Here is a 23,175-nt window from a genome sequence, read left to right as displayed (position 1 = left end):
AGTGTTCCCCCCATTTTGTAGCTGAACATCGGGTTCTTTTTCCCTACATGCATGACCTTGCATTTCTCTACGTTAAAACTCATTTGCCACTTTTTTGCCCAGTCTTCCAGTCTCGTTAGGTCCCTTTGCAGGTCTTCACAGTCTTCCGTGTTTCTAACCCTGCTGCAGAGTTTGGTGTCATCAGCAAATTTGATAACCTCACATTTTGTCCCCGTCTCCAGATCGTTAATAAATATATTGAACAGTAGAGGTCCCAGCACCGACCCCTGTGGAACTCCGCTCGTGACCCATTGCCAGTCTGAGTATTGGCCCTTTACTCCAACCCTCTGTTTCCTGCCTGCCAACCAGTGTTTGATCCATCGGTGGATATCCCCTTGCACCCCTTGGTTCCACAGCTTTTTAAGTAGCCGTTCATGAGGTACCTTGTCGAAGGCTTTTTGGAAGTCAAGGTAAATGATGTCTATGGATTCCCCCTTATCCATCTGGCTGTTTATTCCCTCAAAGAAGTACAGCAAGTTCGTGAGGCATGACCTTCCCTGGCAGAAGCCATGCTGGCTCACCTTCAGTTGTCCATTGTTTTCTATGTGTTCGCAGATTGTGTCCTTTACCATTGCTTCCATCATCTTTCCCGGAACCGAGGTCAAGCTCACAGGCCTGTAGTTTCCCGGGTCACCCCTTGATCCCTTTTTAAAGATGGGCGTGACATTTGCTATTTTCCAGTCCTCTGGGATCTCCCCAGTTTTTAGGGAGAGGTTACATATTTGGCGAAGTGTCTCTGCTATTTCGTTTCTCAGTTCTTTTAGTACCCTTGGGTGGATGCCGTCCGGCCCGGCCGGTGTTCCCTCTAAGCTGAGCAGGTGTCCTCCAGCTGCATTGCTACCACTAGGGGGTGGAATATTTTCAGTCGCTAAGGACAGGTATGTTCCCTGGAGTCCTGCAGAACTTGCCTGTCCCTCACAATTGAAAAATGTGACAGTAAAACAGCACCCTCTATTGGTGAGACTGTGGGTGGAGGACTCCTGCTCAGCTTAGAGGGAACAGTGCGTCCGGGCCCGGTGATTTGTCACTCTTTAGTCTGTCTATCTGCCTGAGGACATCCTCTTTGCTTACCTCTAGTTGTACCAGCCTTTCGTCGTGTTCTCCGCTTATAATCACCTCGGGTTTTGGGATATTGGATGTGTCCTCTCTGGTGAAGACTGACGAGATGAATTTGTTTAACCTGTCAGCTATCTCTTTTTCCTCCTTTATCGCTCCTTTCCTGTCTCTGTCGTCCAGTGGTCCCACTTCCTCTCTGGCTGGTTTTTTCCCTTTCACATACCTGAAGAAGGGTTTGAAGTTTCTTGCTTCTCCTGCCAGTCTTTCCTCATATTCTCTCTTTGCTTTCTTGACCTCTTGATGGCATTCTTTCTGGTGTCTTTTGTGCTCTTCCTGGTTTTCCTTTGTTGGTTCCTTTTTCCATTTCTTAAAGGATGATTTCTTGTTGCTTATCGCCTTTTTAACTGCAGTAGTTATCCATGCTGGGTTTCTAGTTCGATTTTTTTTGCACCCTTTCCTAAACCTTGGGACGTACAGGTCTTGCGCCTCGAGCACTGTGCCTTTAAGCAGTGTCCAGGCTTCCTTTACGGTCTTCATTTTCCCTGAGCTGTTGCTGAGCTTTTTTCCTACCATTTTCCTCATGTCTTTGTAGTTTCCTTTTCTGAAGTTGAGTGCTGTCGTTGTGGTTCTTTTCACCTTTGATGTTCCCATGTTTAATTTGTACTGGATCATGTTGTGATCGCTGTTCCCTAATGGTGTTATTACCACCACTTCCTTTGCGGGTCCTTCTAGCCCGTTGAGGATTAGGTCTAGAGTGGCATCCCCTCGTGTTGGTTCCGTGACCAGCTGCTCCATGAAACAGTCCCTTATTGCCTCTAGGAATTTAGTTTCTCTCGTGCAATTTGAGAGCCCAATGTCCCAGTCTATTCCCGGATAGTTGAAATCCCCCATAACCACCACCCTTTCACTTTTGCACACCTGCCTCAGTTCGGCCTCCAGGTCCAGGTCGTTTGCTTCTGGCTGTCCTGGTGGGCGATAGTACAGTCCCAATTTGATGTCAGCTCCTTCCCCTCCTGCGAGCTTAACCCATAGTGACTCCAGACTGTCTGCCCTTATTGTTGTTTCTGTTCTGGATGAAGGAATGGAGTCCTTTATATACAGTGCTATTCCTCCCCCCTTCTTGTGTGCCCTGTCCCTCCTGTAGAGTTTGTACCCTGGCAGGGCCACATCCCATTTGTTGTCCTCTGACCACCATGTCTCTGTGATTCCTATTATGTCTAGGTCCTTATTTCTGGCTATAACTTCTAGCTCCCCCATTTTAGTCCTTAGGCTCCTAGCATTTGTATATAGGCAATTTAAGTCCCAGTTTGTTACCTTTTCTTTTGGATCTACTCTTGATTTGATGCCCTTGCTGGTCTCCTCACGGGCTGCCTCCTCACGGTCTGCCTCCTGTGGTGTGTCTATCCTGTCCTCTGCCCGCTTCTTTGTTCTTTGATAGCCCTCTGGTTCCAGCTGTTTCCTCCTTGTCTTGCTCTTTTGCTCTGATTTCCTCTCGGGTCCCTGTACTGCATCTTTGGGTTTATGTCCATAAAGTGTCCATTTTGTTTCTAGTTCACTATCGCCCTTTCCTGTTTCAGTATCCTTGTTCGATACTGTGGTCCGATGTGTCGAGGTCAGATCGACTGTCGGCTTTCCCCTTGTTATCAGTTTAAAGTCATGTCTATGCAGGTCTGGGCTGTGGTCTATGCACAAACTGTGGTCAGGGCTTGTAAGTGCTGGTAGATGCCGGCAAAAACCAGTTGCTCAGCACTATGAGGACAGAAATGCCATTTAGAAACTGTGAAGTCCCTTTTTTTAAATTAAGGGAAAGAAGAAAAACAGGGACTCAGTCAAACCCTCTATCATCAGAGGGAGGGTGAGGCAGGGACCTGAGGGGGCCCAGGTATAACCCCTAAAGCTGGCACCGTTCAGCCGGACACCCCTGTCTCACTGAAGAGAAAACCTCAACAGGAGAAATAGCACTGATAACTCACTGAAGAGAAACCTCAACAGGAGAAATAAGTTTCCAGTCACAGCCAGAATCCAGGAGCTAGTTGAATAGCGACCATCACCTGCTGGGAGATAGAGCATAGTGGAGATACAGGAGGAGTGCCAGCCAATAGGACCACCTGTTAATCAGTTTCTCTATCTCTGCCTTCTGGTAGATGTGGGCTTTCCCATTGGTCTCTGTATTACTCTGCTGCTGTTGCTAAGGAAGGCTCCATGATAAGAGTATACACCATATAGCCAATAAAAATGATAAATGTGAGGTAATCTGTAACTAGGTGGTTCCCCTAGGCTACTATAAATATTATGCCGACGGGTATAACGGAAAGAGAGAATGAGGAGTCAGACCCAAAAGAACATCAGATTGCTATTTCGTATGTATGTTATCCATATAGCCAATATGCTGTACTTTGCTATTTCATGTGAGTTGCCTTTTGCTTATTGCTAATAAACCTATCTTATTGTAACTGTCACTGTCAAGAGGTCTTTATTATGGGCTGATGGTAAGATCTGTAGCAATCTTATTAGTCGGAAGGATGGGGGAGTTGTAGCTGCTTTGGGGCTTGGGAGCTGAAGGGAGGGAGGGAGAATTTGCAGCTCAGGACGCTGCCGCTTCATGGGGACAATTTTTTGCAGGTTGTGTGAGAATCCTGGTTAACTGAGACTCTACTATATATATATATATATATATATATATGGCTTTTTTTTCTAAATAAAAAGGTACTCTTTAGAATCTTAATAAAATAAGGATTCCTTCTCTTATTAAGGTAAATTCAAAAACATTTACATAGAGTTCAGTTACATACATACACCAAAAGGAAACCTACCTCCCTAATGCTGTAAATGATATTTCAACATTGTGGATTTCCTTTATGCTTCTAAAATCTGCAATGCCATAGCTGACTTGGTCTGGAAAGACATTAAAATGTTGGTTATTGCAGCTTTAGGGAAATATATAGAAATATAGATATATTCTACTACTACTATGAATTATTTCTATTGCGCTACCAGACATACGCAGTGCTGCACAGTCACAAAGAAGAAGAAAACAGTCCCTGCTCAAAAGAGCTTACAATCTAAACTGCCAAGACAGACAAACAGGATGTCATGGATACAGTTAAGGGGAAGGATTAATCAGCTGGCTGGGTTGGAGGGCAATGACATGTATGTTGCCTTTCTTTCCTTCAAGGAATGTATAAAATACATTCGCATATTAATACAGAGGAGTCGGAGTCAGAGGAAATTTCGGGTACCTGGAGTCGGAGTTGAAGTACAAAAAACTGAGGAGTCGGAACATTTATCTACCGACTCCACAGCCCTGGCTACAACACAGCCTGTGCTTAAGCCTCAGATAAAATTAGCAGGCAAGCTGCTCCCAGAGGGGATAGACCCTGAGCTCCTGAAGGGACCCAAAGCAGGCTGGATCTGCAGGTAAACAGAGATTGACTTGTGAGCAGCAGTCCTCCCACATGGGACTGTGCCTTACCCAGGCCGAGTATGCCCATGCAGGGGACCTCTGAGCACTGAAACCACAAAGAATTTCAAAATCAGACAAAAAAACACCCAAAAATAATAAAGAAAAGCAGAGCAGAGCAAAACACACCTCCCGAGTTCACTTGCAAAAGGAATAACTGAGAAGGATGCTGTGCTCCACTGCAGAAGGGGAGAAATTTCAAGTTCTTAAAGTGATATCCTTCTGCAGTTCATGGGAAATGGGAATCAATAGCTAAAGTATGGACTCCTCTGTCCCTACAACAGAATCAAATATGCTTAAAAGAGGGAACATCCTTCAAAAACCGTTCCCCAGATCTTAAGAGGTGCTGATGAGGACAATAAATTCTGAGTATAGAGGATAATTTATTTAAACATTTATATACCATGTTTTTTGCTCCATAAGGTGCACTTTTTCCCCCCCCAAAAGTGGGTGGAAATAAGGGTTTGTCTTATGGAGCGAATACCACAACTCCCCCCCTCCCCCGGTACCTTAGCAACTCATTTACCATTTTTATGTTTTTTAAATCCCAGCAGGGCCCCCCGTACCTTTTTGTTCCCTCCTCCCCTGGTACCTTTTTTGTATTCCCAGTGCTTCCCTTGTTGGACAGCTGTGGCTGCGACCTTTTTGGATTCCCTGCGCTTTCCCCGCTGGCCGGCTGTGGCAGCGAGAGGAAGAGCAGCGAACAAGGCAGGCACGAGCTGGCGTGAGAACTGATAGCAGCCATTCACGCAGTGGTGTGGGACCAGGCAGGCACGCAAAAAGCTTGTGCCTGCCTAGTTCGCTGCTCTGCCTCTCGCTGCCGCAGCTGTCCAACAAGGGAAGCATCGGGAATACAAAAAGGTACCGGGGGAAGGAACAAAAAGGCATTGGGCCCCTGCTGGGATTTAAAAAAAGTAAAACTAGTACACGAGGGGGGGGGGAGCGGGGAGGAGTATGGAGGGGAGTACAAAAAGGTATGAAGGGCCCTGCCATAATTTAAAAAAGTAAAAAAAAGATACGGGGGGGGGGGAAGGGCGTGGCCCCCCCTGCCTGCTTGCCACTAGGCCTGCCTACCCTGTCCCTACCTGCATGCCAGCCACTAGTCCTGCCTGCCAGCCACGAGGCCTACCCTGTGACTTGTCCCCACCTACCTGCCAGCCGCTAGACCTCCCTGCCCGCCCTGTGCCCTGTCCCTGCCTGCCTGCCAGCTACTAGCCCTGCCTGCCAGGTGCCGTGTCCCTGCCCTGTTCTGTGTCCCTGCCTGCCAGCCACTAGGCCTGCCTGTGCCCTGTCCCAGCCTACCACTAGACCACCAGAAGGGGGACAGGGTAAAGAGGCTGGCAGGGAGGGGGGACAGGGTTCAGAGCTTGGCAAGGAGTGTGGGGTTGGGTACAGAGCCTGGCAGGGAGAATTTGATTCAGAATGGTTTTTTTTCCTTGTTTTCCTCCTCTAAATTTAGGGTGTGTCTTATGGAGCGAAAAATACAGTACCACATATTGACTATGTGGCTTATAAATTACAAAATATATGAAAAAATATGTTTTGTAAAATCTAGTTATTAGTAGGGAAACATTTAGACTGAGACAGATGTAAAAGATAGTCCAAAACAGAGGATAGGGAGGCTCGCTGAGGCTCCTTAGAATTGGAAATACACCATGAAGAAAATCTAGTCCATTTTTGGGAGTAGCATTGACGAGTAGCAGGCTTCCTGGAAGCCTCCAAGACATCCCTCACCGCCTGGGAAAACTGGTGCGGGGTTACGTTGAGAGTAACCAAGCTGTCAGGTGGAGAGACTGCAGGTTGGGATGAAGCAGAGACCCCTGATGCTGAGTAAGCAACGAAGGAAACACTGGAAGTAGGTACGGTTCCCTGCTGCTGAGTTGAAGTAGAAGGGAGAACCAAGGTTGCCTGGGCCACCGAGGAGCTATCAGAATCATGGTGGCATGTTCGGACTTCAGTTTGACTAGAGTCTTTTGAATGAGAGGGAATGGCGGAAACGCATACAGAAAGCGATTCCCCCAATCCAGCAGAAAAGCATCTGCCTCGAGGCGATGAGGAGCGTAGATCCTGGAGCAAAACTGAGGCAGCTTGAAATTGTGGGGAGCCGCAAAGAGGTCTATCTGAGGCTTTCCCCACTGAGCAAAGATCTGATGAAGGGGCTTGGAGTGGAGTGTCCATTCGTGAGGCTGGAGAAGACAACTCAGTTTGTCCGCCAAGACATTGTCCCTCCCCTGAATGTAGACAGCTTTGAGGAAGGTGTTGTGGCGAACTGCCCAATCCCAGACTCTGAGAGCTTCCTGGTAGAGGGAGGCCGAGCCCGTGCCCCCTTGCTTGTTGACATAATACATGGCGACCTGATTGTCGGTGCGAATGAGGACCACCATGTCGTGAAGCAGATGTTGAAAAGCTTGAAGAGCATTGAAGATGGCTCTGAGCTCCAGAAGATTGATTTGATGGAGTCGGTCCGCACTAGTCCAGAATCCCTGAGTGCGAAGACCATCCAGATGAGCTCCCCAGGCATAGGTCGAGGAATCGGTTGTGAGAACCTTCTGGTGGGGAGGAGTGTGAAACAGCAAACCTCTGGATAGATTCGAAGAGGTCATCCACCAAAGTAGAGACTGCCGAAGAGCAGGAGTGACGATGATGTGTCGAGACAACGGATCTGACACCTGAGTCCATTGAGATGCCAGGGTCCACTGAGGAATTCTGAGATTGAGCCTGGCAAACGGCGTCACATGAACTGTAGAGGCCATGTGGCGCAGGAGGACCATCATGTGTCTTGCTGAGATGGACTGGCGAGAAGACACAGACTGGCAGAGACAAAGAAGAGCATCCATGCGCTGAGGAGGAAGGAACGCTCCGAAGCGAATAGTATCCAGGACCGCCCCGATGAAGGGGAGAGACTGGGTAGGTTGTAGATGAGATTTGGGAAAGTTGATCTCAAATCTCAAACTCTGCAGGAACAGAATCGTGGACAGGGTCGCCGAGTTGACCCCTGAGGCCGAGGGAGCCTTGATCAGCCAGTCGTCGAGGTAGGGAAATACCTGAAGACCTTGGATCCGGAGTGCAGCGGCCACCACCACCAGACACTTCGTGAAGACTCTGGGGGACGAAGACAGGCCGAATGGAAGCACTCGATACTGTAGATGGAGATGTCCCACCCGAAATCTGAGGATCTTGCGAGAGGCCGGATGAATGGGAATATGAGTGTATGCCTCCTTGAGATCCAGAGAGCATAACCAGTCGTTCTGCTCGAGGAGGGGGTAGAGAGAAGCGAGTGTCAACATGCGAAACCTCTCTTTGACTAGGAATTTGTTGAGGACCCTGAGGTCCAAAATGGGACGCAGGTCGCCCGTCTTCTTTGGAACAAGGAAGTACCGGGAGTAAAACCCCTGGTTCAGTTGGTCCGTTGGGACCGGCTCTACAGCACGAAGCCGGAGCAAAGCCTGAGCTTCCTGAAGAAGAAGGGCGGTCTGAGTCAAATTGGAAGGATACCCTCTTGGAGGGTGGTCCGGAGGGACCCGATGGAAATGAAAAAAGTATCCTTCCCTGATGATAGTAAGGACCCAGAGGTCGGATGTTATGGCCTCCCAGCGATGATAAAAATGATGGAGGCGCCCTCCGATGGGAAAAACAGGGGGAGGCAGAACGAGGTTGGTTATGCCCTCGACAAGACAGTCAAAAAGGCTGAGTGGCCTTAGGGACAGCAGGCGACTGAGACTTAGGCTGACCCTTCTGAGGAGGCTGTCGCTTCGCCGGTTGCCTCGCAGGTGGAGCTTGCCTCGGCTGATAACGCCGCTGATAGATCAACTGCGGACGAGAAGGTCGAGACTGCTGAGGCTTCGGCTTTGGCCTAAGAATGGATTGGAAGGACTTTTCATGATCAGACAACTTCTTCGTGACAGTCTCGATGGATTTGTCAAAAAGATCCACCCCAGCACATGGGACGTTCGCCAGGCAGTCCTGAAGATTGGGGTCCATGTCAATGGTCCGCAACCAGGCCAAACGACGCATCGCTACCGAGCAGGCCGCCGCTCGGGCTGAGAGCTCGAACGCATCATAGGCAGATTGCATCAACTGAAGCCGAAGTTGGGGCAGCGAAGCAACCACTTCCTCAAACTCAAACCGAGCCTGGGACTCGATGTATGGCGTGAATTTCCGAAGCACAGGCAGAAAAAATTCCAAGTAGGCTGCAAAGTGGAAATTGTAATTCAGGACTCGGGACGTCATCATCGAATTCTGATAGATGCGTCGACCAAACTTATCCATGGTTCTGCCCTCGCGTCCCGGAGGCACTGAAGCATAGACCTGGCCAGGATGAGACAGCTTGAGCGAGGATTCGACCAGGAGGGACTGGTGAGAAAGCTGAGGACCTCGAAGCCCTTATGATGCACCGTGCGGTACCGAGCATCCAATTTCCCAGGGACCGCAGGGATAGAGTAAAGAGACTCGAAGCACCTCATGAAGGTCTGGTCGAGGAGCTTGCGCAGAGGAAGGCGCAAGGACGAAGCCGGAGGACGAGGCAAGTGCATGGTATCGAGGTACTCCTTGGAGTATCGAGACCCAGCATCGAGGGTAATGTCCATGTCATCCGCCATCTGCCTGAGAAATGAGGAAAAAGACAGTTGGTCCGCCGTTGCCGGTTTACGAGAAGGACTAGAAGAAGACGAGGCTTCGGGCTCCATAGAGGCCTGTGAGCAACAGGGCGAGTAGAAAACCTCGGGGTCCTCGAACTCCGGTCCCGGAGGAGGAGACCCAGCCGAAGCAGCATACCCCATCCGAGGCAATTTCTTCTGAGGCGAGACGGTCGAGTGTCGAGAGGAATGCCTCGAAGAGTGTCTGGATCGATGCCCCTCCCGATGCCTGGAAGGGGATCGAGCCCTCCTGTGAGAAACCTGGTCAGACGCCTCCAAGGAGCAGATCGGACTCGAGGCTGTCGATCGTAGAGGCGGAAGAGTCAGTGCGTCCCCCGACGACGCCCAGGCTTGATAGGGGGTTCGGAAGAACTCGTCCTGCTTCCTGCTATGCCCAGGACTGGGAGGCCTCGAAGGTGGACGCCACACCGAGTCATGGGGCGGAGTAACAGGCTCCAATGGAGGCAAATCGCTAAACGAGGCTTTCCTCGAGGGGATAGGCTCCAAAGGGGGCATATCACTAAGAGAGGCCTTCTTCGAGGGAATCGATTCCAAAGGAGGCAGAGCACTAACCGAGGACCTCCTCGAGGACCCGGACACCGCTCGCCGCTCCTCCTCGCCGAGCAATGAGGTCGTGCGGCGCGGCGGAGGAGGAGGGGGCGGTCCGCCCCTCGGAACTGGAACCGGGAGGTCACCCTGGATCGAGACAATCAGCCGGGGTCCCATGGTGTTCATGAGTTCCAGAAACTGAGCCTCCAGAAGGGACTTCAGCGAAGCCGATATGGAGGGATCCGCACCAAAAGGGGGCCCTTCCGCACGGTCTCCGCGCTCTTTCGGTGTCGCGTGCTTCTGCTTGCCAGCCTTCGGCACTTTAAGCACCACCGGTGGAACTGTAGGGGTCGATACCTTGCTCCGAGGAGACGGTGGAAGGCACTGGCGCCGAAGTCGAGGCCAAAACCGGCGTGAACGATGCCGGTTTCAGGAGGCCCGAAGCAGCCGGGGAGGCAGAGGGCTTCGCCGATGGAGTCGAAGCACCCGTCGATGTCGATGTCAAAGCTGAAGGATTCAACGAAGCTTCCATCTTGAACATGGACTCCCACAGCAGACAGCGGCGCTTAAACGCTCTCGCCGTCAAAGTGGAGCAAGGCCGGCACGATTTCGGGAAGTGATCCGGTCCCAGACACTGTAAGCAGCGTCGATGAGGGTCCGTGAGCGAAATCGCGCGCTGGCACTTGCTACACTTTTTAAAACCGGTAATCGGCCGGGACATAGGCCAGAAAAGCTCCGCCGCAAGGTCGAAGGCGCGGGGCCTCAGCCACGTGGCCGACCCGGATTCGGAAGAAAAATTAAAAAAAAAAAAAAAAAAAAAAAGAAATCAAAGAATGAAATAAACGCACAGGAGAGCCAAAAAAACTCAACCCGCGGCGAAACAGAAGGCAAAAAAGAGATTCAATGGGCGCAAAATTGAAGATAGACTTCTCAGCTCCGCGGAAGAAAAAGAACTGAGGAGACACGCCCGGACCATCGGGCGGGAAGGCACTGGCGCATGCGCGGTGCGGGCATCTCGAAACTTCTGAGTTTCTTCAAGCAAGACATGCTTGTGAGACGTCTGTATCGGGGCTCTGTCGGATGACATCACCCACTAGTGAGAATACCTGCCTGCTTGTCCTGGGATAATAAAAATATACACTTTGCCCTCCTGATTCGCACATTTAAGACTTGCGACTTTGGTTATTCGCGAGTTTTTAAAAACTCGGAAGCATCCCCGCCTCCCAAACCTCTATACAGCTTACCTGGTGGTCTAGTGGTGAAGCGGGGCAGCAGAACTCTTCCTATGCTCCTGCTCCATACAGAACCATCCACAAAAATGACTGCTGTGAGTTCCCGTGGTCTCACGAGACTACAGCGGGAATGCATGGCAGCCATTTTAGTGGACGGCTCTGCACGGGGCAGGAGCATAGGAAGAGCGCTGATGCCCTGCTAGACCAGCAGGTAAGGTGTGGAGAGGTCCGGGAGGCAGGAGGTAGGCAGGGGTGGGTCAGAGTTGGCCCTAAAAGTTATTCACGGTTTTTAAAATTTGCGGACCGGCTCTGCCTCTAAACCCTGCGAATATTGAGGGGGAAGTGTATTAACCCGCACTTTACTTTTGAAAAGAATCATAGCTGGTATGAGGGAGATGAGAGGATGAGGGTTATTGTGTAGGACGACTTTCACTATGATGTGACGCGCGTATTGCAAGACTTTGCTCGTTTAGAACAGTCACTACACTCCCGCAGCGTCAAGAGAGAGAAGAACCATGGGCTCAGTTGTCATGCACGTATACTGTATGTACTTGTATTGCAAGACCTCGCTCGTTTATCAAGTTAAAATTTAATAAAACATTTTGCTCATCTTGCAAAACACTCACACACCAAGTTACTCGCGATCCAAGGTTTTACTATACTTCTCTGATATCCCCAAACAAGTGATTTAACTGCTCAGGGGCTGTTTCTGGCCAGTTAAATTGTTTTGAATATCAACCACAATGATCTTTTATAGGAAAGAGTCCTGAGAGAAGAGCATGAACGATGTTGAAAAGCTATACCACAAAATGCCATGATACAAAGCCAGCAGAAGGTAGAATATCATTGTAATGACTCATATTATTTAGTAGAAACCACAATGTATGTTTTAGTAGGCATGTCACCAGATGACCTAAAAACTGCCAGAGAAAGGGGGAGGAGTAAACCACTGGGAGAAAAGCTAGGATAACTTACCAATCTACTTTTAAGAGTTGGCAGTGAGAACATAAGAACATAAGCAATGCCTCTGCTGAGTCAGACCTGAGGTCCATCATGTCCAGCAGTCTGGTCACGCGGCAGCCCAAGAGGTCCAGGACCTGTGCAGTAATCCTCTATTTATACCCTTCTATCCCCTTTTCCAGTAGGAAATCATCCAATCCTTTCTTGAACCCCAGTACCGTACTCTGCCCTATTACGGTCTCTGGAAGCGCATTCCAGATGTCCACCACATGTTGGGTAAAGAAGAACTTCCTAGCTTTTGTTTTGAACCTGTCCCCTTTCAACTTTTCCAAATGCCCTCTTGTTTTTATTTTTTTGAAAGTTTGAAGAATCTGTCCCTCTCTACTCTCTCTATGCCCCTCATGATCTTATAAGTCTCTATCATATCCCCTCTAAGTCTCCTCTTCTCCAGGGAAAAGAGACCCAGTTTCTCCAATCTCTCAGCGTATGAAAGGTTTTCCATCCCTTTTAGCAGACGTGTCGCTCTCCTCTGAACCCTCTCGAGTAACGCCATGTCCTTCTTAAGGTACGGCGACCAATACTGAACGCATTATTCCAGGGAAAGCAGCTAGAGCAAGAATGCTGGGTTACTTGGGTCAGTGTTTCTCATCCCAGTCCTTGGGGCACACTAGTGTTTAAGCCCATTACATTAACGGGTGCTAGAATATATGTCTGTCTGTCTATCTTTCTCCCTCCCGCTGTCTGTCTTTCTCTCTGTCTCTGGCCCCGTCTGTTCGTCTTTCTTTCTTTCTGTCTCTCTCCCTGCCTGCTGTCTTTCATTCACATGCACTGCCTGCCTGTCTCTCTCCGTGGCCCCCTGCCTTTCTTTGTCTTTCTCTATGGCCCCCTTCTGTATCCCCCCAAAGCAAACCAAGATTGCTCCCTGCCCCCAGCACACCCCTCCCCCCAAAGCAAGTTCGCTCCCTGGCACCCTTTCCCTCTTCCCCCCTTTCCTGTGCAGCAGCAGCAGCATTTCCCACCCCCTTCCCCTGTGCAGCAGCAGCAGCAGCAGCATTTTCCTCCCCCCACTTCCCTGTGCAGCAGCAGCATTCCCTCCCCCTACCCTGTGCAGCAGCATTCCCTCCACTTCCCTGTGCAGTGCGCGGGGCTGGTTCTGTATGTCGGGTGCCATGGGCGGTGCTCGGGGCTTTCCTCTTCGTTGGCTTGCTGGTCCTTGCATCGGAGATGGAGTGGCATGCCGGGCTACTGGCGCAGCAGGGGATCCCCCGTTTTTGTAGCGTCGGATCCGGTACTTCGGCCGGCCGTCTTAGCCCCGTGCGTGTCGTCGGCCTGGAGGAGCCGGTTGGAGTGGGGCTCCCGTGCGCGATTCTCAAGATTGGCTGTGTGGGAGTTTAGAGGCATGGGTGAGCAGCAGGCATAGGGCTTCGGGTGGGGAGAGTCTGGTCTCTGATCCGGTGGTAGTTGGGTCACTGATGCTGGCCTCCTCTCGATGGGTCCCCGCACCGTCTGTGCTTGCCGTGTGTGAGGCCGCCAGTCCCGCCTCCTTTCTCTGCAGTTTGTATCTCCCGCCGGTACTGTCGGCTGGCTCAGCCCAGCTGGTTCCTCTAGACCAGGGGTGTCCAACCTTTTGAATTCCCTGGGCCGCATTGGCTGAAAAAAATGTTTCTGGGGCTGCACAAATGCGCAAACGCCACAGCAAGACAGAGGAGGGATCCAGCAAGAAGGTAAACACCTAGGGGCAGCAGAGGAAAACACTGCATCACCCTCAACCGGGGCCACACAAAATACTTCACTGGGCCACATGCGGCCCTCGGGCCGCAGGTTGGACACCCCTGCTCTAGATTGAACAGTGTGGGCCCCATGCAGCAGGAGCTGAAAGCAGTGCTGGGGAGGATGCTGACAGGGATCCTGTCCCCGGTGCAGGAGGAGCGGGCGGTGGGGAGGGCTGCAGACCATCGGACCTCACTGCGCATTCGAAGCCACGGACCTATGGATCATGTAGGTAAGCGTGCGCATGTGCGCTTAGGGTTTTATTATTAGTGATATACACACACACATACATATATGTATGTATAATGATAAAAAGATTGTAAAAGTTTAGGCAAGTTGGGACTTTGATGTGGTAATGATGGTCCTGTGGTAACTCTTGCCTACCCTGTGTCATTTTGGTTATGGGTCTGAGCACATCATATTTTGGACTTGTGTTTCTTTGGGTAGAAAGTTTCTACACACAAGCAGTGATTTTGTAGTGAACTCCTAGTGTGCATGACAATGGATATGCATGAGATAAAATTTGTGAGCACTGCCTCTATTGAATGTAAATCTATCTCATGCATGTTTATTATGGATATCTTGAAAACCTGACTGGCTGAATAGGTTCTGCATTAAGAAACACTGATCTAGAGAACAACATGGGACACTTTCTAGTCTGGGAAACTATCTTCCTTCAAATCAAGAGGGGTAATACTTTTCTCATTTAAATTTTGGTGATATAAGTTAGACCAGCCTCTGTGCAAATACACATAGAGGGGCATAATCAAAACATACGTCTAAATCCAATTTGGACGTTTGGCGCTAGACGTCCAAAGTAGGCAGTGGTAAAATGTCCCATTTTTGAAAGGCAACTCACTATACGTCTAGAATATTTTTTTCCTGAAAATCATCTATCTGGGCATCCAGGCCACTGAGTCGGCCCAGACCACTAGGATGGCTATTTTTATATCACTTTTTTGACCAAAATTTCATCAAGTTACAAACATCCAGAACAAGACCATTTGGATATGGGAAGGGCCAATCTTGGAATGGACTGGCCACCCAGACATGACAACGGAACAGTGGGGCACCTTATAGGGCACTGCTGAGAACTTCACATAAAAATCTCACCAGAACTTATAGGTTATGGTGAGCCCCACAAAACCTACCTGTCTATAACCCCAATAGCCCTTATGACTGCAGATGGCACCTATATAGCAGTAGAGTAGGGTTTGGTGAGGTTTTTTTTGGCTGCCTCACATGTTCCACCATAAATGTAGTAGTTAAGAGTGGCTATTTCTCTCTATGGTTCACTAGCCCATCCATCAGCCTACTTAAGACACTTGTGTGCAGCTCTACTAGGCTTTCCTATACTAGGTGCTGATATTCTGGAGACAGGTATATACACGTTTTTATTTCGATCTTTGCGGGGGTTTGAGGGGGTCAGTGAACACTGTGGGCATGTGTGGGTGTCTTTGTCTCTGCAGTGGTTATTTGGTCACTTTGGATACCTTTTTGTCAATTATACCTGTTTTCACATCATCTAACTCACAATGTATAAGTTTCGTCCAGGAAGTCTCATGAAATATTCGATTATCCCTGCAGGATGACTAAGTCTAGGTCAGACCACATCCCGCCCAAATACTGCCCTGACCACTCCTCCAGCTCTAGGTGCACAGTGGCATAAGAAGTCCCGCTACATGTCCAGAAAGTCAGTTTGATTATCGGCACTTGGACGTCCTGTGTATTAGGACGTCAAAGTGCTGACTTAGGCGTGTTTTTAGACGTTTTAAAGTTTTGATTATGAGTCCCATAGCAGAGCTTTTGTGGTGTCCCACTAAGCTACAGAATCTGAAGCCATTCAAATAGACCAGTGGTCTCAAACTCACGGCCCACCAGGTACTATTTTCAGGCCCTCGGTATGTTTATCATAATCACAAAAGTAAAATAAAACAGTTTCTTGATCATATGTCTCTTTAGCTATAAATGACAATATTATTATTAAGACGTAGCCAAAAGGAAAGATTTATAAACTATAAAGAGTTTGACCTCATGCAAAATTGTCATTTCTTTAATAAGACATTAACTATTTTTTTCTGAGGCCCTCCAAGTACCTACAAATCCCAAATGTGGCCCTGCAAAGGGTTTGACTTTGAGACCACTGAAATAGACTGTCAGAGAATACGCAGGGCAGAAAATGACTAGCCCAGCACTTTTTGTGTAGAAACGATTCATGATTCTGCTCACTAAGGTTAAGTGGTATTTTTGCTGCCTGCACAGCTGAGTAAGTTTGATGGCAACTTGGATTTTTAGTTGCAATGAAAAAGAACAAAAGAAATAGGCAGTAAAAGTGATCGTACTGATGACTAAGCTGAGCAAACGCAGTAATGATTCTTGAACAGTTAATTTGGGTGGATTTATTACCTTTCCTTTGAATTTTCACTGGTACTGTTCACAGCATACCCTGTACTCTTGGTAGTTCGCTATATTATTATTTACCAATAGAAGCCTGATGTTGGGAGGGGAGGACCCAGTCACACACATTAACTGGCTATACACTGTGAGAATACTTGAAAACCAATACGTTCTGTAGCGACATTAAGGACTCCTTTTACTAGCGATTTTAGCGCACGCACAAGATTAGTGCACACTAGCTGAAAAACTATCGCCTGCTTAAAAGGAGGCGGTAGCGGTTAGAGTGAGCAGCATTTTAGCGCACGCTAAAACCACTAGCGCACCTTTGCAAAAGGAGCCCTAAGTAAACCTCACTACATGAAAACAGTAATCCACAAATCGGGTTTCATAAAAACCTTTAAAAATCAAAATCTAAGGGCTCCTTTTACTAAGGTGCGCTAGCGTTTTTAGCGCATGCACGAAATTACCACACGCTACACCGCAAGGTACGCTTCTAGAATAATGCCTGCTCAATGCTGGCGTTAAGGTCTAGTGCGCGTGTGGAAATTTAGCGCGCGTTAAGGCCCTAACGCACCCTAGTAAAAGGAGCTCTAAAAGATGATCTTATCAGATCACGTAATAATTTAGCTTTACAGTATATTCATTCATTCATTCATCATTCATCGTGTACCTGGACTTTAGCAAAGCATTCGATAGCGTACCACACCGCAGGTTGCTGAGCAAGATGAGTTCTATAGGATTAGGTGACACATTGACGAAATGGGTTGGGAACTGGCTTGGAGGTAGGCTTCAAAGGGTGGTGGTGAACGGCACACCCTCTGAAATGACGGAGGTGATCAGTGGAGTGCCACAGGGCTCGGTCTTGGGCCCAATCCTATTCAACATCTTTATAAGGGACTTGGCAGAAGGGCTTCGGGGTAAAATAACATTATTCGCCGATGACGCCAAACTAAGTAATGTAGTGGGCAAATGCACAATAGATGATGTTTCAATGCCCGACAACATGATGCACGACCTACTCCTACTGGAGCACTGGTCTAGGTCCTGGCAACTCAGCTTCAATGCCAAAAAAATGCAAAGTTATGCACCTGGGCAACCAAAATCCATGCAAGACTTACACCCTAAATGGAGAGATCCTAACAAGAACTGAAGCAGAACGTGACCTAGGGGTGATCGTCAGTGAGGACATGAAGGCTGCCAATCAAGTGGAGCAAGCTTCATCCAAAGCAAGACAAGTCATAGGTTGCTTATGCAGGGTTTCATCAGCCGAAAGCTGGAAGTCATTATGCCATTGTATAGATCCATGTTGAGGCCCCATCTGGAATACTGTGTGCAATTCTGGAGGCTGCATTATCGCAAGGATTTGCTGAGACTGGAGTCGGTTCAGAGAATGGCCACCCGGATGGTCTCAGGACTCAAGGATCTCCCATACGAGGAACGGCTAAACAAATTGCAGCTATACTCACTCGAGGAGCGCAGAGAGAGGGGGGACATGATCAAGACGTTCAAAGTATCTCTCGGGCCGCATAGAGACGGAGGAAGATATCTTCCTTTTCAAGGGTCCCACGATAACAAGAGGGCATCCGTGGAAAATTAGGGGAGGGAAACTACGAGCTGACACCAGGAAATTCTTTTTCACATAAAGGGTGGTTGATCGCTGGAATAGTCTTCCACTGCATGTGATCGAGGCCAGCAGCGTGCCTGATTTTAAGGCCAAATGGGATCGTCACATGGGATCTATTCACAGGGCGAAGGTAGGGGAGGGATCTATTCACAGGGTGAAGGTAGGGGAGGGACATTAAGGTGGGCAGACTAGATGGGCCTTGGCCCTTATCTGCCGTCTATTTCTATGTTTCTATTTCAATTCACAAAAACCAACCAACCATTATGCTGAATTCATGCATGATAATTACACTTACTCCACTTAATCCTCCTATTAGAACTGCCCATTCCCATCTGTAAAGTGAATTTGCATAAGACATGCAGACATGAAAGAGCCAAACCAGACACATTTAGATTTATTTATTTATTTGTATTCCGCCTTTATCCAAAACAGAGAACAGAACAACAAATATACAAATAGTACAAACAGATAACATTGGACAAGAAAGTTTTTGCTTCTTCAACACTTTCGGGTGTATCTTACAGATTTTTGGCTGCTGATCACGAAAATCACATTTAAAATTACGCATCATGTACCTAACAAAAAAGAACATTTTTACAATTTCTTATTCTACTTTCATGAAAGAAGCATATAAAAACATGGAACTGCTGTTAAATCATATTAAGTACGCAAAGTATAACTGGAACATCTACGGTGATCTTAACGTAGTAGCTCTGGAATGCAGCTTGGATACTAAGTACAGTCAAATCTCGGTTTGCGAATGTTTTGCAAGACGAGCAAAACATTCTCGCAAATTTTGCCTCGCAAACCAAGTGTTGACTCGATTTGCGAGCCCCCTCCCACCCCATGATCCGGCATCCCCTTCCCGCGCGCCCAAATACAATCCCTTAGCCCAATCTGGCACCAGCACCAACGCACAGGACGTGCCTTTGCCTGAAGATCCTGCCTGTTGCTTGGGCTGGGCCTTGAGCATCTGCACATGAACAGATACTCAAGGCCCAGCCCAGGCAAGATCTTCAGGCACCGGCACGTCCTGTGCGTTGGTGCTGATGCCAGATCGGGATAAGGGATTGTGTTTGGGCGGATGGGGGATGCCGGATTGTGGGGGGGGGGGAGGGGGGTGATGCCAGTTCTCGGGGGGGGGGGGGGGTGGAGCAGCGCCGGTGGCCTCAGGGGGAGAGGGAACAAATCAAGCAACTTTCCCTTACTTCCTATCAGATATACGAGCAATTTGGTTTACGAGCATACTTCTGGAATGAATTATGCTCGTAAACCAAGGTTCCACTGTACTGTTCTTTTATTTGTGAATGGGACAGCTGTGCTAAGGAGTTGTATTACATTCAAAAGAACTGGTCACTCCGTAAAAATTTGGTTCCAGGACAAAAACATGTGCTACATGGACCACTTGTTATCTGACAAAGATATTTTTGCCTCCTCTTCACATAAAACTTGGACTGATGAAAAATTTTGTAAACGCGATGAACAAGGAAGGCAAAGGTTTTCTTTATACAAGACAGATGTTTCTAAGAATAGCTGACGCCAAAATTAAGGAAGGTATTTTTGTCAGTCCACAGATCAGAAACGTCATTAATGACGAGAGATTTGAAGATCTGTTAGTCGGGCCAGAGAAAATCGCCTGGACATTCAAGGATGTCGTTGAGAATTTTCTTGGCAGTTAGAGAGCACCAAACTATATTCAACTGGTTGACAAACTTCTTAGATCATGAAAAACTTTGAATTGCACTTTCTATATTCACAATTTGGGACTACTTCCCCGCACATCTTGATGCAGTCAGCGAAGAACCTGGTGAAAGGTTTCACCAGGACACTGCCACTATGGAAAAAAGATATCAGGGCAACTGGAATCCATCAATGCTGGCTGACTATTGTTGGACACTGCAATGAGATGCACTAGACACTGAGTACAAATGAAAATCAGTAGGAAAACACTTTTAGCCACGGTGAACTATCACAGTGTATCAGACACTTTGTGCATTAAAACATGTTATTTTCAATTAAAGATACCATCATGTATCTCAAAACTCCTACGTGATACAGTCAGTGGGAAATAATGTTTTTATTTTGAAGGGGTCTCTCATAATCACCAGTTTGTTTTAAGGAAGCAAAACTTTTGGAAAAATTTGTTGTCCACTGTAATCAAAACAGTCATACACAGACTAACAATTCTGAACAGAAATATAGATTCTAGCAATATCGGATCAACCACAATCAGACCACTCATTGTTGGTCATGAAGAAAAGCACTATGTTCTAATGGACTTATGATCAACATCAGCTTGGCTTATAAATTAGAATTGGTGATCTTCCCAGAAACTTTTGTCACCCTGGTGACATGAAAGATTATCTGGGTGAAGGAATATTACACAGTATTGCAACATCTTCTGTTGTTAGCAAGGTGGCGTGCCCTTCAAAAGGTCCCGAGGAAAACACTGCATCTCTTTACTTGAATATCCACAGGAAAACACTGGTTGACTTACACATGAACATGGCAAATTCAAGAGATGCTTTTAATATGTAACACATAAAACAAATCCCAGTCACCCACCACAAAGGCCCAAGGATCAATTAAGCAAAAAAAAAAAAAAGCAGTACTTTTGATTACTAAAAGCCCAGCAAAACATCAGCTTCTGTTTCCAGATGATAAACAATGCCTTACAAACAAAACAGCCAATAGAAAATGACCAATGAAGCTTACATTGAAAAGAGAGGCAGTGGTGATGCTCAGCTCTGCTGCTCTGTACTACAAATGTTCCCTCTTCTAACTAAGGCTCTTAACTTTTCAGTGCCAAAGGAGGATCCTGCCAAGGAGGCGAGACAGCCTCTCCTGAACTGAAACTTGGCAGGTAAGCATTATATATTTTATTTATCGAGGCAGCTTATGTGTGCCCTCCCTTATTATCACTCCCTGCCAAGTTCTCTAGTTAAGCCTCTTGAAGTCATTATCCAATTTCCAAATTAGCCTATAATAAATTTATCTAACTTGGAAAGCACCCTTTTCTCTCTAATTATTTAGTAAATGTATTTTATTCATTTATTGATTTGGATTTATATCCTGTCCTCTCAGAAAAGCTCAGAATGGGTTACAAGATTACATACATAATAAGACATAACAGGAAATGTATAATAACAGGACACCACGTTTGAGCATGAACATTTGGCTGCTAATGTTTGGCTGTGTAAAGGTTGACCACAGGATTTTTTGGCCTCATAACGGTCGGCCACATCTTTGTAAAAAAATACATTAAAAATAAATAAAAATGTCCCAAGTTCATGCCCTCTCCCTCCCTTCTTTATGTGCCCCTCCTCCTTCACGTGGCCCAATGTGCCCCTCTTCCTCCCTCCCTCCATTCTGTGACCCTAGTTTGTGCCCCCCCTCCCATGGATGTACCTCGGTTCTGGTCACCTCCCTAGTTCTCCTTATTTGGAGTTGCACTTGTTTCTCTTCAACAAAGCAGTGGTTAGCTGGTCCTACACGCTGCACACAGTAAATCCGGAAGCTTTCCCTCTGACATCGGGGAAGTCCCTTTGACACCAGAGGAAAGGCTTCTGCCTTAGCCATGTGCAGTAGGGAGGACCCACATGCTACTTGTGTCTGAGCCAGAAGCCTTCCCTCTAACGTTGGAGGGCAGGCTTTCGGCTCAGCCATGGGCTGGACCATGGCAGAATGGGGGGAGGGGGTGTCATGCAATTGAAGACTTGGATAAGTAGCTTGATTGTGGGACAGGTCTCTATTGCTATTTCCCATACATATCATTACAAATGAATAGATATCTTCAGCAATTTTTATTTTAAAGCCCTCTGTACACACACATATATATATATATAATAAGATTTCCATACAAGAAAGGATTTACAAAACTACTCAGAAGGCACAGTCAGCTCATTCTTGTTTAATGTATGTAAGTGCTATTGTGGGTTGTAATTTATGGTTGTTATACTGTGCCCCACCCAGAGTGTGGGTTATAAATTTAAAAAATAAATAAATAAAAAGTAAATTAGCCAGACGCTTAAAAAATGAATCCCAGTGAGCTGCATGGGAATAATATCTGCATTCAGTATAGTATATATTGAGGTCAAACATGGCTGTGGCCAAACATTAGCAGCCAAATGTGGTGAGTCAACATACTAAAGCATAACAGAGAATACATAATAAGGGATAATTGGGTTTCATAATAAAGTAGAAGAGGTTATAATAATGTAGAACATGATAGTACATTTTAGGTCATGACATGATAGGACAATAGATAGAGAAGCATGATAACAGTCAAAAACCATGGAAATACTTAATAAAACATGACAGGATAAGACCTCGTAAAGCATGGGGTGGTCATGTTATGAGTTTGGTATGACATTGCAGTAACTAATAGTGCCTGACAATACGAAGCGTGGTAAGGCAGTACATAACCAAGCATGACGGTACATTAGGATGCGTGACAGTAGATGGTATGGAAGACAATACATACAGGAGGAGCATGGCAGGAATATGACAGCAAATGGCAGTACAATACATACCTGTGAATGATAATATATGCTAAGATTTTTAGTTAATCTTTGATTTTTAAGTTTTCTCAACTTTGGAATGATCTTCTGTTTCTTTTAAGAAGTTCTGGTTCGCTCCAATGCTTTTGTAAATTTTTTAAAACCACTTAATTTTCTTGGATTTTATCTGTTAAGTTAACAATTGTAAACAGAGTCGAGCTTTCTCAGAATGATGATTTGGATATAAAGCCAAGCATTAAATTAGATTAGATTAGGTGTGGTATAGCATGGAATGACTAGCAAGTATCGGTAATGACAGTGCATGGCAGTATGTGGCATGGCAAGATAGCATATAATGGTGCATGATAATTTGTGCTAGATATGATGTGCTCTGGAATGTGTGGCAGGGAATAGTAGCATCAGTGATGATTGATCTTGTTGCATAGACAGTGGTATTTAGACTAGAGCTATTATGGTTTGGCCCAAAAATTGAACAGTTACCTCTCTCTGTAACTTTGAATTCTGGAAAATCTTTGAAAATTGAATTTTCGTGTAGAGTTCTGGGAATAATATTGAACTCTTCTTTATCGTTTCAATATCAGGTCAATCACATTTCAAAGAAATGCTTTTTCAGCTTATAATGTTAAGGAAAGTTAAACATCTGTTTCACCAGCAACATTTTGCGGTACTGGTGCAAGCTATTATCATAGCACAATTAGATTACTGTAATTTACTGTAATCAAAAACGGTTACAACTACCGTATTTTCACGCATATAACGCGCGCGTTATACGCGTTTTTACCTACCGCGCATACCCCTCGCGCGTTATATGCGTGAGCGCGGTATACAAAAGTTTTAAAACATAGTTCCCACCCCCCCGCCCGACGCCCGATTCACCCCCCCAGCAGGACTGCTCGCACCCCCATCCCGAACGACCGCTCGCACGCGCTCCCAC

General features: G+C 47.0%; 1 protein-coding gene across 3 annotated transcripts in view; it reads right to left on the bottom strand.

Annotated features, from left to right (window-relative positions):
- The window catches only part of ZDHHC7 (zinc finger DHHC-type palmitoyltransferase 7), a 153,026-nt gene that overhangs the window by 104,487 nt on the left and 25,364 nt on the right, over nucleotides 1-23,175 (bottom strand). For 2 of the 3 annotated variants that reach the window (XM_033942182.1, XM_033942183.1), the window contains exon 2: nucleotides 3,909-3,990. The exons of the other annotated variant lie outside the window; for it this stretch is intronic. The gene's annotated coding sequence lies outside the window, so the exon portion shown is untranslated. The remainder of the gene's footprint in view (nucleotides 1-3,908; nucleotides 3,991-23,175) is intronic. 3 annotated transcript variants of the gene reach the window in all.

Source organism: Geotrypetes seraphini, chromosome 4 (genome assembly GCF_902459505.1).
Source record: "Geotrypetes seraphini chromosome 4, aGeoSer1.1, whole genome shotgun sequence".
NCBI lineage: Eukaryota > Metazoa > Chordata > Amphibia > Gymnophiona > Dermophiidae > Geotrypetes > Geotrypetes seraphini.
This window is presented reverse-complemented; position numbering and strand designations above follow the sequence as displayed.